The sequence below is a fragment of the Macrobrachium nipponense genome, chromosome 40, assembly GCF_015104395.2.
Source record: "Macrobrachium nipponense isolate FS-2020 chromosome 40, ASM1510439v2, whole genome shotgun sequence".
NCBI lineage: Eukaryota > Metazoa > Arthropoda > Malacostraca > Decapoda > Palaemonidae > Macrobrachium > Macrobrachium nipponense.
This window is the reverse complement of record NC_061101.1, coordinates 39,497,499-39,510,345: the sequence shown is the minus strand read 5'-3', so window position 1 is coordinate 39,510,345 and position 12,847 is coordinate 39,497,499. Positions and strand designations below refer to the sequence as shown.

At 43.7% G+C, this 12,847-nt stretch overlaps 2 non-coding genes across 2 annotated transcripts; both read right to left on the bottom strand.

Annotated features, from left to right (window-relative positions):
- Positions 1–3,816: 3,816 nt before the first annotated feature.
- LOC135212368 (5S ribosomal RNA) lies at positions 3,817–3,937 on the bottom strand. Its single transcript, XR_010313893.1, has one exon. It is a non-coding gene; the product is annotated as a 5S ribosomal RNA (ribosomal RNA).
- Positions 3,938–5,427: 1,490 nt separating this feature from the next.
- On the bottom strand, positions 5,428–5,549 carry LOC135212367 (5S ribosomal RNA). The gene has a single exon (XR_010313892.1). It is a non-coding gene; the product is annotated as a 5S ribosomal RNA (ribosomal RNA).
- Between the last annotated feature and the right edge of the window lie 7,298 nt (positions 5,550–12,847).

Below are 12,847 nucleotides of genomic sequence, written 5' to 3'. Positions count from 1 at the left end.
ACGCATCCACGATATCAACGGGTAGGTGTGGCCAGTGTGTAACACAACCATTTAAGTGGGAGTGGCGGGAACATGAATCACCTAGGTCCTAGACCTAGACAACCGCGAGCAGAGACTTCAAGATCGGATAGGAATGCAATCATTGAATTACATGGAGCAAACATTTCCAAAAATGAAATTGCCCGTCGTCTTAGTATACACAGAGCGACAGTGTTTAGATGGCTGAAAAGGCACAGTGAAGGGCAAGGACTGTCTAATCAACGAAGAGCTGGTCGTCCCCGTTGCACCACGGAGGAGAAAGACGAAGAGATATTTGGTTTTGTTCGGTCACACCCCATTACTACATCAACCGCAGTGCTACGAGCAACAGATTTACACATATCAAGGCATACGATATACCGTCGGTTGCGAGAAAGAGGGCTTGAGTGCAGAATCCCAGCGCGAAAACCATTTCTAACACCAGCTCACAGGGAACACCGACTTGGCTTTGCTCTACAGCATCTTCCCAGTGATAAGCAGTTTTGGGAAAACATCATTTTTTGTGATGAAAAAACCTTCTGCAATGACCAACAAGGGAGGCTTTATTGCTGGCGTTCACCAAATACAAGGTAATGCTGATGATTATGTGAGTGTTTCCTTTTTTTCTTTTATAGCTAACATAGTTATGAGATGTAGGACTATCAGCATAGACTAGTAATTGTTAAATATATCTTTAATTCTGCTGTTGTTACTTTCAAGGATGAAAATAGTCTACCACGGGTAGTGTCTTTTGTCAAAAATAATATTATAGTAATATTACCATTATGAATTTAGAAATCGTCCATCGTAGGCCTAATTTTATATAAATTTTTCTAAGCATGTAGGCCTATTTTGGACATTACATACATACATATATATATATATATATATATATATATATATATATATATATATATATATATATCTGTGTGTGTGTGTGTGTGTGTGTGTGTGTGTGTAGAGAGAGAGATTAAAAAAAATTCCCCTTTTCAGGTATGCAGATAAACCATATTCAACAACATCGTCGAAGCGGCAGAATTTCAGTAGGACTTTGGGGTTGGATGGCGTCTTGCGGACCAGGAGCACTGGTGCCTATTCATGAAAGACTTGATAGCTATCAGTGTGTAGAAATACTGGAGGAAGTGCTGATACCTACTGTGAGAACTCTGCTCCCCGAACTTATGCCCATCTGCATTGCCATGGACAACTCGCCTGTTCATAACAGTAAATTAGTTAAAGATTGGTTGAAAAGTCATCCAGAAATCGTTCGTATTGAATGGCCCGCCAAATCTCCCGACTTAAATCCAATAGAGAATTTATGGGGTATCATGACTAAGGGAAGGGAAGGTGGTATTCCAAATACAAAACACGCTTTAATTTCCCACTGTTTGTCAGTGTGGGAATCCTTCAGAGAAACTGACGTATGTAAAAATTTAGTAGATTCAATGCCCAACAGGATTAATAGAGTAATCGATCATTTAGGCTCTCATACAAAATATTAATTTCTTATTTCTTTAGGTATTATAGTTTCCTTATTATGGTGTAAAAATATATGTATTTCAGTTAAATATGATGTGTTACTGTTAAAGCTCTCAAGTATTTTATTTATCTATTTATCCAAATAGGTCTACATGAATGTAAATTTTTCTTTTTTACTTGTGTTAGGACAATGAAATGCTCTTAAGAACATTTACTTTATATATGTTACAGGAATGTTTGTGTTTTCATAAAAAATAGAATTAATTGTGTTATATTTCTTTACTTTACCACTTAAAAAATTTTTTTTTACTACCATATAACAGATTTTCGCCCATGCAAGTTATACCTTTGTTAACGCCAAGACATTGTTCCTAGGCCTAGATGTGTTATTTTCTCTACATGCTAAAAATACATTACACTAACGTTCACATTCTAATCATTTCTGGCCAGAGAGCATATGAAATAATCCGCATATTCTCGCACTTTAAGTTATCCAATGAACCAATTACACACCAAAATTAAGCGGCACGACATTTATGAAAATAAGTCTTCGTTAGTCACATTTTTTTTTTTTTGTTTTTTTTTTTTTTTTTGCATAGGCCTAGACGACGTTAATAGTAATGAACTATTTAATTGGATATCTATCTTCTCGAGATAATTTAGCAAAGAACGGATAATCTCTAAAAATAAACCTTTAGTAAATTAGATTGCATCTCAGTAGTCTTGGATATTTTTGTTAGACCTAAAAATCATTAACGCAGCATACACACCGTTTGAAAATAGCGTAAAACTTCGAAATCCAAATGAAGCTGTTTGTAACGTATAATTCTAATTTTAAAAGTTTGTTATAACTGTTGAGGTATTAGACCTACGGTCATATGCTGTAGAGGTAGTTGGAATGAACACTTCGAGTAGCAAGTTGTGCATGCTGGCATTGGAAACTCCACCAATCTTGTGTCGCCGTGCCAGGAGCTAACCAGGGAAAAAGTATAAGTATTCAGTTCATTTGATGTAAACTACGAATGATACCTGTGCAGTGCATGAAAGAGAGCATATCTATATATTCTTCAGGAAAATAGTATTTGTTGTGAACTCGCAAACTTGTCGACGTATGACATTCGAAATAAAACAAAAAGCGCTACTTGGCAACTGTTACGTTGAGTCTGAGAATCTGGACGATACAAAAAGAATCATGTCGCACGAGATTTGAGCCCCACTGTACATATAATGGAATTGCAAGTGTTATACATCAGCGAAAAGGCCGCGGAACGCTCTATCGGATGGAAGTAGGGACAACGCGACTTGATGATTGGTTACAATGAAAATAGGGAAAAAGTGTTGTCCTTACAAATACTCCCCCCCAAGACAATGATTATGGAGTAATTATTGGATGACAAATTACATGACAATTTGGAGGCAGGGGGCGACCCCGTGTCGTTGTGGCACTTGATGTGGGGCGTCCTCGAGTATAGTCCTTCGGTTTTGCTGATCGACAGGATGCTCCCTGGCGGTAGCCTGGGGGGTTCTACTGTATGCCTGGGCGACCAACCACTGCGAGAGAGAGCTGCATTGTGTGTGGTGGGGACGGGCCGTGGGAATCCCCAGGTGCGGCAGGGGCGCCCCGCGGGCATGGCGGAACCACAGGTGAGCAGCGGCGTCAGCAGGTCGAGGAAAACCCACAGGTAGCGGCGTCGGCAGGCAGGGGAGGCCCACAGGCGTGGCAGTGGTGGGTCGGTTTAGGCCGAGGAGGACTGCAGGCGGCGGCGTCAGAAGGGTGAGCAGGTTCACAGGTGTAGCATCGACGTCAGGAAGGCCGAGCGCGGCCCCAGGAATAACGGCAGCGTCGAGAGTTTGAAGAGGCCCACAGGCAGCGACGTCAGGGGGCCGAGCAGGCCCACGTGTGCGGGCCGCGACGTCGGGTGGGTAAAGCAGGTCCCTCGGTGTTAGCAACGGCGGTCGGCAGGCAGGGGAGGCCCACAGGCAGCGAGCGTCGTGGGTGGGTAAAGCACGTCCCTGGCTTATAGCAGCAGTGTCGGCAGGCAGGGGAAGCCCACAGGCAGCGACGTCGGGTGGGTAAAGCACGTCCCTGGCTTATAGCAGCGGCGCCGGCAGGCAGGGGCTTTCGTCTGGGGACTCGCAGGTGCGGCAATGGCGCCGGGGGAAAAACCGAGGAGGCCCGCAGTTGCGGCGGGTCGAGAAGATATCTGGTGTCCCCCAGGTGAGACAAAGGAGGCCGCGAGGTCGGATGGATGTTTCTGGACCGCCGCCTGACTTTTGTGTTGGGTGACCAGCACCCCAGCTACCCGTCCTCGAAATAAACGCCAACAGCATCTGGTGTTCCCAGGCGGTCAACCCATCCAAGTACTGACCAGACCCAACGTTGCTTAACTTCGCTGATCGGAACGAGAAGCGGTGCTTTCAACGTGGTATGGCCGTTGGCCGTCCTCGCAGTGGAGTTTTCAGAGACCTAAACTGGCGCCGTATTGAGTCCGTTAAAGGTTCTCTGAAGGTGAGCGGCCGTATTTAGTCCCGTTTAAAGGCTGGCCTAAACCGCTTGTGTCACCAACTCCGGGAGGTCACCAGTTGTGAGGACCAGAGATTGAGACAGGTAGCTGGGTACTGATAATTTATTTATGTTTGTTGTTTTTGATTTAGCTGACCTTGTGTCAGCACGGGCTCTTGCTCACAGAGCAGCCCGTAAATTTTATTTACAGACAAACTGGGTTGACATAGGCAGGTGCGGACGGATATGTAGTGCAGTCTCGCACCGCAAACAGAAATGACTCCGAGACGGTAAATTTGTGTTTTCTTACAGACATTCATTTAGATATAATAAAGCGTACATTAATGGAATTGCAAGTGTTATACATCAGCGAAAAGGCCGCGGAACGCTCTATCGGATGGAAGTAGGGACAACGCGACTTGATGAATTGGTTACAATGAAAATAGGGAAAAAGTGTTGTCCTTACAAATACTCCCCCCAAGACAATGATTATGGAGTAATTATTGGATGACAAATTACATGACAATTTGGAGGCAGGGGGCGGACCCCGTGTCGTTGTGGCACTTGATGTGGGGCGTCCTCGAGTATAGTCCTTCGGTTTTGCTGATCGACAGGATGCCTCCCCTGGCGGTAGCCTGGGGGGTTCTACTGTATGCCGGGCGACCAAGACTGCGAGAGAGAGCTGCATTGTGTGTGGTGGGGACGGGCCGTGGGAATCCCCAGGTGCGGCAGTGGCGTCCCGCGGGCATGGCGGAACCACAGGTGAGCAGCGGCGTCAGCAGGTCGAGGAAAACCCACAGGTAGCGGCGTCGGCAGGCAGGGGAGGCCCACAGGCGTGGCAGTGGTGTCGGTAGGCCGAGGAGGACTGAAGGCGGCGGCGTCAGAAGGGTGAGCAGGTTCACAGGTGTAGCATCGACGTCAGGAAGGCCGAGCGAGCCCCCAGGAATAACGGCAGCGTCGAGAGTTTGAAGAGGCCCACACAGCAGCGACGTCAGGGGGCCGAGCAGGCCCACGTGTGCGGCCGCGACGTCGGGTGGGTAAAGCAGGTCCCTCGGTGTAGCAACGGCGTCGGCAGGCAGGGGAGGCCCACAGGCAGCGACGTCGGGTGGGTAAAGCACGTCCCTGGCTTATAGCAGCAGTGTCGGCAGGCAGGGGAAGCCCACAGGCAGCGACGTCGGGTGGGTAAAGCACGTCCCTGGCTTATAGCAGCGGCGCCGGCAGGCAGGGGCTTTCGTCTGGGGACTCGCAGGTGCGGCAATGGCGCCGGGGGAAAAACCGAGGAGGCCCGCAGTTGCGGCGGGTCGAGAAGATATCTGGTGTCCCCCAGGTGAGACAAAGGAGGCCGCGAGGTCGGATGGATGTTTCTGGACCGCCGCCTGACTTTTGTGTTGGGTGACCAGCACCCAGCTACCCGTCCTCGAAATAAACGCCAACAGCATCTGGTGTTCCCAGGCGGTCACCCATTATCCAAGTACTGACCAGACCCAACGTTGCTTAACTTCGCTGATCGGACGAGAAGCGGTGCTTTCAACGTGGTATGGCCGTTGGCCGTCCTCGCAGTGGAGTTTTCAGAGACCTAAACTGGCGCCGTATTGAGTCCGTTAAAGGTTCTCTGAAGGTGAGCGGCCGTATTTAGTCCGTTAAAGGCTGGGCCTAAACCGCTGTGTCACCAACTCCGGGAGGTCACCAGTTGTGAGGACCAGAGATTAAGACAGGTAGCTGGGTACTGATAATTTATTTATGTTTGTTGTTTTTTGATTTAGCTGACCTTGTGTCAGCACGGGCTCTTGCTCACAGAGCAGCCCGTAAATTTTATTTACAGACAAACTGGGTTGACATAGGCAGGTGCGGACGGACATGTAGTGCAGTCTCGCACCGCAAACAGAAATGACTCCGAGACGGTAAATTTGTGTTTTCTTACAGACATTCATTTAGATATAATAAAGCGTACATATAATGGAATTGCAAGTGTTATACATCAGCGAAAAGGCCGCGGAACGCTCTATCGGATGGAAGTAGGGACACACGCGACTTGATGATTGGTTACAATGAAAATAGGGAAAAACAAGTGTTTTGTCCTTACACACGTATAGGAGGTGAAATGGCGGCTGTGAGCGCAATTCTGCCTTCCCCTCAAAGCACTCGACCATATAGGACATTTAATTAAAGGTTGGGGGCGCATGCGACCAAGTGGCCCCCTTAAATCCGCCACTGCTTAGATTTATCTTCAGTTCTAACACTCTAAATATCCTATGCATGTTATTAAGTGAACTTGTTAAGTTGTATAGAAGTTTGATGGTTAAAAAAGCATCACCTGTATACTTTAATGCTACGTTTACACAAAGCGAGTCGAGTCGAGTCATTTTGAATCAGCGCCGTTCCCACTGACTGAATCAGAGAGTCAGACTCAAGCTCAACAGGGACCAGGGTGGACGCAAACGCTTTCGCTGAAATATCGGTGTTGCTGTGGCTGAGGCGGCGAAGGAGTATAGGAGTAGGCGTCAAAGATTAATTCTAAAAGGCCAATTCCCAGACTTGATAAACAATCCAGAGAAGTTTTATGACTTCTTCAGAATGACAACTGAACAATTTGAAATGCTATTGGAGTTAACTGCACCCTACATAAGAAAAGAAAACCCCAGTTACCGACGTGCACTTTCAGTTGATGAAGAAGAATGGCCATTTTCCTAAGGACTCAAAGTGATCACCTCAAAGCAGACTTGCCGTGACTGAAAAAAAAAAAAAAAAAAAGGGTCCGCCCGAGTCACTGACTCTGAATCGCCTTGACTCTCCTCGACTCGGCATGACGACTCGCTTGGAGTAAACTCTCATTTGAATTAATGTGTCCTATTCAACGATGTTTCATGAATCGTGTCTTGGACTCGGGTCTTGACTTGACTCGACTCTACTCGCTTGGTGTAAACGCAGCATAGGTCTGTCAAGATCTAAACACATCTAAGCCTTTTCATCTATCTCCAACGGTCCAATCCCCCCCTTTTTTTTATTAAAAGAAAATCCATGGGAATAGTAAACAGTAAAGGTGACAAAACATTCCCTTTTATTTTAGCTCCCCATCATTTACTGTAAAACCACTTTACTAGACTTTTTCAATGTTAACTTTGGCCCCGGCTCCGTTCATAGGCAGGCAGTGTGAAATAATTTTTACTCAATCTGAATACCAGAGTATAGGTGATAACACTGGCCTTTCAGAAGCTTTCTCATAATCTACACAACCCAACCCCCGAAATAAGGATATGCATGAGTGGAATGTCATGTTCATTCTTCCTGTAACTGATAAGGTCAAAGTCTCAATATTAAAAGGATAAACTAGAAAATCTTCAAGGTAAAGACGCCATTGCTCCTCAATTGTTATCGCATGTAATGGAAGTGATAAGATAGATGGTCACTCCACGGGCGCATTGGCCTTCTGGTGTCGCATGATTCAGTACCCAATTGAAAACATGCACAACAGGGGATGAGTGTACGGACTTACATTAAAAGTAAATAATGTAAATTGACGGTCTAAGAATTTTAATATTCTTATAATTCTTCTAAGTTGAATAAGGTTATGTATTTATGAGTACTTTTAATAAATTTATTTACGAACAAATCTTATTTACTCTGGTTTCGGTGTGGACTGTGGACAGTGGAGTTTTGTTTGTATGGTGTTTTTACGTTGCATCATTGCATGGAACCAGTGGTTATTCAGCAACGGGAGAGACGGCTTTACGTGACTTCCGAACCACGTCGAGAGTGAACTTCTATCACCAGAAATACCCATCTCTCACTCTTCAATGAAATGGGAGGGCAGTGGAGTGAATGTGGACACTCATTTGGTGAGGTGGATCTTATGACTCAGTCAGTCGGCCTCCGATACCGATTCTCCAATTGAGTCTAGAGTCTAGACTCCAGACTCCATTCTCCACCACCATGTGTACTTCGTCATTGACAATTCCACGTTCTATATTTTCCAGTGGTACGGCGAATATGGTGACTATCTGGCTAATTCATTGTGTAATGCAATTCGTAAAATGTTTGGAACATCCTAAGGGTCTTAACAGTTAGTAGGTAGCCTAACTTAAATTTGTTTTTGTCTTACTGCTAAATTGACTTTTTCCATACTAGGTACCTACCTAGGTAGGTAGTACCTAGCCTAGTACCTACTACCTACTATATATTTTGGTTGCATAGCTGTTAAGAATTTGCGGTAATTCTAAGGCTGCATTCCAGGTACAATAGACTATGGCAATTGACGTTTTCCTATGTTATTTTACCTGCTGAACAAGAATTTAAAGTAATATTCATTCGGTCGACTGTAATTAAACCGTAATTTACCTCTGAAGACGGTAAATCTAAAGGAGAGCTCCGTCTCTTGTTTGCAAAAGAATATGTATTTTTTCAATGTAGTATTTTTTATTGATTATGCTTAAACTGATCATTAATATTGGTGGCATCAAGCAATTACACCCTTGTTCCCATCTAACAATCTTGGGGGACCCCAGTGGGAACCGGGGTTTTTGGGTGGGGTGGAGCAGGAGAAAAGTGATTTCCAGGGCACTACCTAACCAAACAAACCACCTAACCTAACCTAGAGCGCCGTACCCCTACCTAGGCCTAGCGGGGGGGGGCTGTGACCCCCCCTTAAGGGCACTACCTTCCCTGCACACTTCATGACAATTGCGAAAAATTTGAGTGGCCATTAGGCTAACAGAGACAATACTCCAGCATATTTGACACAATAATCACATACTATTTCATACGATAATAAAAATATATACAGGAAATAGCTTACCTTACATAGGTTTTATCGCACCGAAAGGCTTTTTTGTTGAAGTCAAGAAGGCACTTTTCCTTACAAGTCGGGCAAATATGTTCACTCTTGATTAAACCGTGATTTTTGGCAAAAGTTACGAGCCATTCTATAGGCCCATAATAGTTTGTGAAATCTCGATGATTCATGTAATTTTCACACACTATGGGGAAAGTTTCCTGGGGAACAAAATCGGAGCGTGTAGACGGTCGTGCTAATTCACTCATGGTGTTAGTGCAACTAACGCTTAATTGGAGAAAATAGGTGTATTTGCCCAAAAAATTTACGACTTGGTAACATTATATATTGTCATTGGCTGAAAACACTATGCTTTCTTTTGTTTCAGAGAAAAATGAAACGTGCTTATTTGCGATTGGATATTGTCTATAATGATGTCACTTTTTGGGTGGAGTTTTTTCGTAACGTCATTCGGAAGGTGTGGTTTCAGCATGACAATTTGAGACTGCGCAGCACACAAACAAACGAACAGGAGCTCATTAAAATAGGTGATACGACAGAGACAACAACATGAAGGACTTTGTTTTTTCTGTAGGTACAAATGTTCAAAGGTAAATTACACGTTAATTACAGCCGGCCAAAAAAATATTATCTTAAATTCTTGTTCAGGCGGTAAAACTGTATAGAAAAACGTTCACTGGCATAGTCTAGTTCGCCGCGGAATAAGGGCTTAGATCTACCGAATTTGCTGTATAATTTTGGTTGCTTAGCTGATAATTTCCTGTTACCAAGGTATTTACTGTTGGTAGACTATAATTAACCCCCGGGGCTAGTTTTAAACAAGCCGAAATACTGTATTACATTTGACCCTCCCCAATAACCCAAGTGGCTTTTTTTTTTTTATTTTCGGGACTGTACCTTTGCAGTCCGTGTGGAGTTTTTTATTTAAATTTAAAATAGTCTACCGCTGTGAGTTGTACTGGTAGCCTGTTAAAGTTAGAATACCTAATTTAAGCACCCTAGGTAGGCCTAAAGGCTTGCGTCACATCATCACTGACTAGCCTAGGTATACCTAGCTAGGTGGTTGAAAGTTTTTGGGAGTCAAAATACACTTGGATCATTGTTTTAGAGCCCTGAGATTTGCAACGCCAATAATCTCCCTCTTGGTATCAGGAATAGGCTACTGAGAAGTTACCCAAGACTCACTTGCTGTGATAAAGTGATAGCCTTGTAAGTAATTGACAAATATACTAGGGCTAATAGGCAATAAGGTAAGCACATGAGTAAAAATGTCAAGAGGTAGCCATAGCCTATTTCTAAGCAGTACCTACTTAGTGGTGCACCTGCTTTGGTAATTCTCGGCCCACATTCCGCGGTAAAGTAGACCATGACAGTGACGTTTGCTAATGTTATTGTACTTACTGAACAAGAATTTAAAGTAATATTTACTATATGGCTGGCTGTAATTAGGCCTAAACCGTAATTTACCTTTGAGGACTACATGACGGTACAAGGGGTGTGATGTACTGACGTACAGAGTTCAAAGGTAAATAACAGATTAGTTACAGTTGACCGGCAAAATATTACCTTAAACTCTTGTAAAGTAAGTAGAATTAGGGTAGATCTAGTGTACCTATCCGCGGCGGCTCAGAGTATGGCAGTTGCGGTTTTTCTATGCAGTTTTACCTCCTGAACAAGAATTTGAAGTAATATTTATTCGGACGACTCTAATTTACCTTTGAACTCTATCCTATGGTAAAGGGGATTCCCATTGGGAACCAGGGTTTTGGGTGGGGACAAAACCCCAACTCTATCCTACGGTAAGGGGGACCCCCAGTGGGAACCGGGGTTTTGGGTGGGGAGAAACCACTTGGGGGGAGATTTTGCCGTGTTATTGTGGTATTTCCCACATTTATCACTTTTAAAAACACGAAATACAGGCGGATAGTGGAGCCGTTCCACATCCATATTCGTCTACTACTACTACTACCACAACACTGAATCCTACTACGCATGTGCTAATGCTACTGCGCATGCGCTAACTGTAAGGGAGCTTTTGGCCTAAACTCAGACTTCTTAGTGAGGAAAGAAATGGGGGTTTACGGGAGGGATACGTGTATTTAGCCAAACACGTTACAGTATGACCCCTACATTGCTACCGGACTGAGTGAAGGATTGGGTGGTAACAGGGTTCTCAGATTTGGCAGTTTCTCACCAAATTTGGCTTTTTTTCCTAATTTGGTGGGTGGGTAAAATTCACTTTGGCTGGTTAGTGGTATTTTGGCTGGGTTTTCAAAACACTTTCTATTTGAGCTAAACACTGATCCCACGTTTGAGGAATCTCTCCCCAGATTGGGAATTTTTGAAGGTTTTGCAGGAAAATCTTGGGAATTGAATAGGTTTTCAGTAAAAACTTGGTAAACATTTAAGCAAAATATGTAGATGGAATTAAAATAAAAATCACAACACACCACACGACCACAAAAACACGCCGCCGGATTCTCAGAGAAGCGGCCTCATTTCAAAATTTCAATTCATTCTCGTTTTTTTTCCTGTATTCTTATATTAGTTTATATTTTATAACTAAAACTATGATGCCGCTATACAAGCATATATATGATAAAAAATATGCATTTATAAAGATAAATAATAACGCACATATATTTGCCGGTTATTTGGGTTGGTTTGGATTTCCATTTGGCGGGATTTTGGCTGGTTTCATGGTAGACTTTGGCTGGTTGGTAGTGGTGTCATCTGGGAACCCTGGCTGGTAACCATACGTTGAGTTACATAAAAGCATTTACCTAATTTGTTTTATTAAACATGTTATGTGAATTCTAGTGTTTATTCCTTTTCCTTTTTCCATAGTATTTGTATAATAACTGTTTTGAAATATCCCCACCTAATCATTTCACCATATATAACTTGAAATATTAGTTATAATTGAGGACAGACACCTAAAAAATGCCTACGTGGTGATATAGAACTCAGTTTTAGGACGTTTCGATACCTACCTACCTACCTGTTACGTGAAAGTTGCACGTTTTGCGTTGCATATTACATACACACTCCCTATATCATTTATACAAGTCAATCCCTCCCCTTTCCAGTATTCACGACTGGCTCTGTACGTTACACCATTTACAATGCATTTCTCACCGATACCAATACCTTGATTAAAGTTTGCCATTATTATTATAAAACCTGCATTTAAATATATAACATTTAAATATATAGTTTGCCATTATTATTATAAAACCTACATTTAAATATATTCCATTATACAGTTTTACAGACATTACAATTTACACCTCCCTTCCAGTTTCCTTACTATTATGCAGTTATGTATGGTTACTTTTAACATTTTACAACAACTTCCCACCCATCAAAGTTAGGTTTATATGTCATTTTACCTACTGGGGGCCGAAGCCCCTCCCCCGGTTAGGCAACATACCCTTAGGTTTAGTTTGTTATATGTTTGGTTTACCTACTACTTTTACTTCCTTGAAGGGGGTTACCCGGTTAGGCTAGGTTGGTTAGTTCTTCAAGGGTGGAAACCGGGGGGGGGGGTTAGGTTACATTCCGTACTTGGTTACCTACTAGGTTAGGTTTGGTTAGGTTACATTCCTTACTAGGTTAGGTTAGGCCTTAATTTGGGGGGGTACGGGGGCGAAGCCCCCATGGTCAGGCATATTCCCTACTAGGTTAGGTGAGGTTAGGTTGGTAGGTTACATTCCTTACTAGGTTAGGCCTTTAAGGGGGGTACGGGGGGGCGAAGCCCCCCTGGTCAGGCAATATTCCCTACTAGGTTAGGTTACATTTCCTTACTAGGTTTCGTTAGGCCTAGTTATTTCCCTACTAGGTTAGGTTATGGTTACGTTCCTTACTAGGTTAGGTTAGGCCTTTAAGGTATACGGGGGGCGAAGGCCCCCTGATCAGGCAATGTTCCCTACTAGGTTAGGTTAGGTTGGTTAGGTTACATTCCTTACTAGGTTAGGTTAGGCATTTAAGGGGGGGTACAGGGGGCTTCGCCCCCCTGGTCAGGCAATATTCCCTACTAGGTTAGGTTAGGTTACATT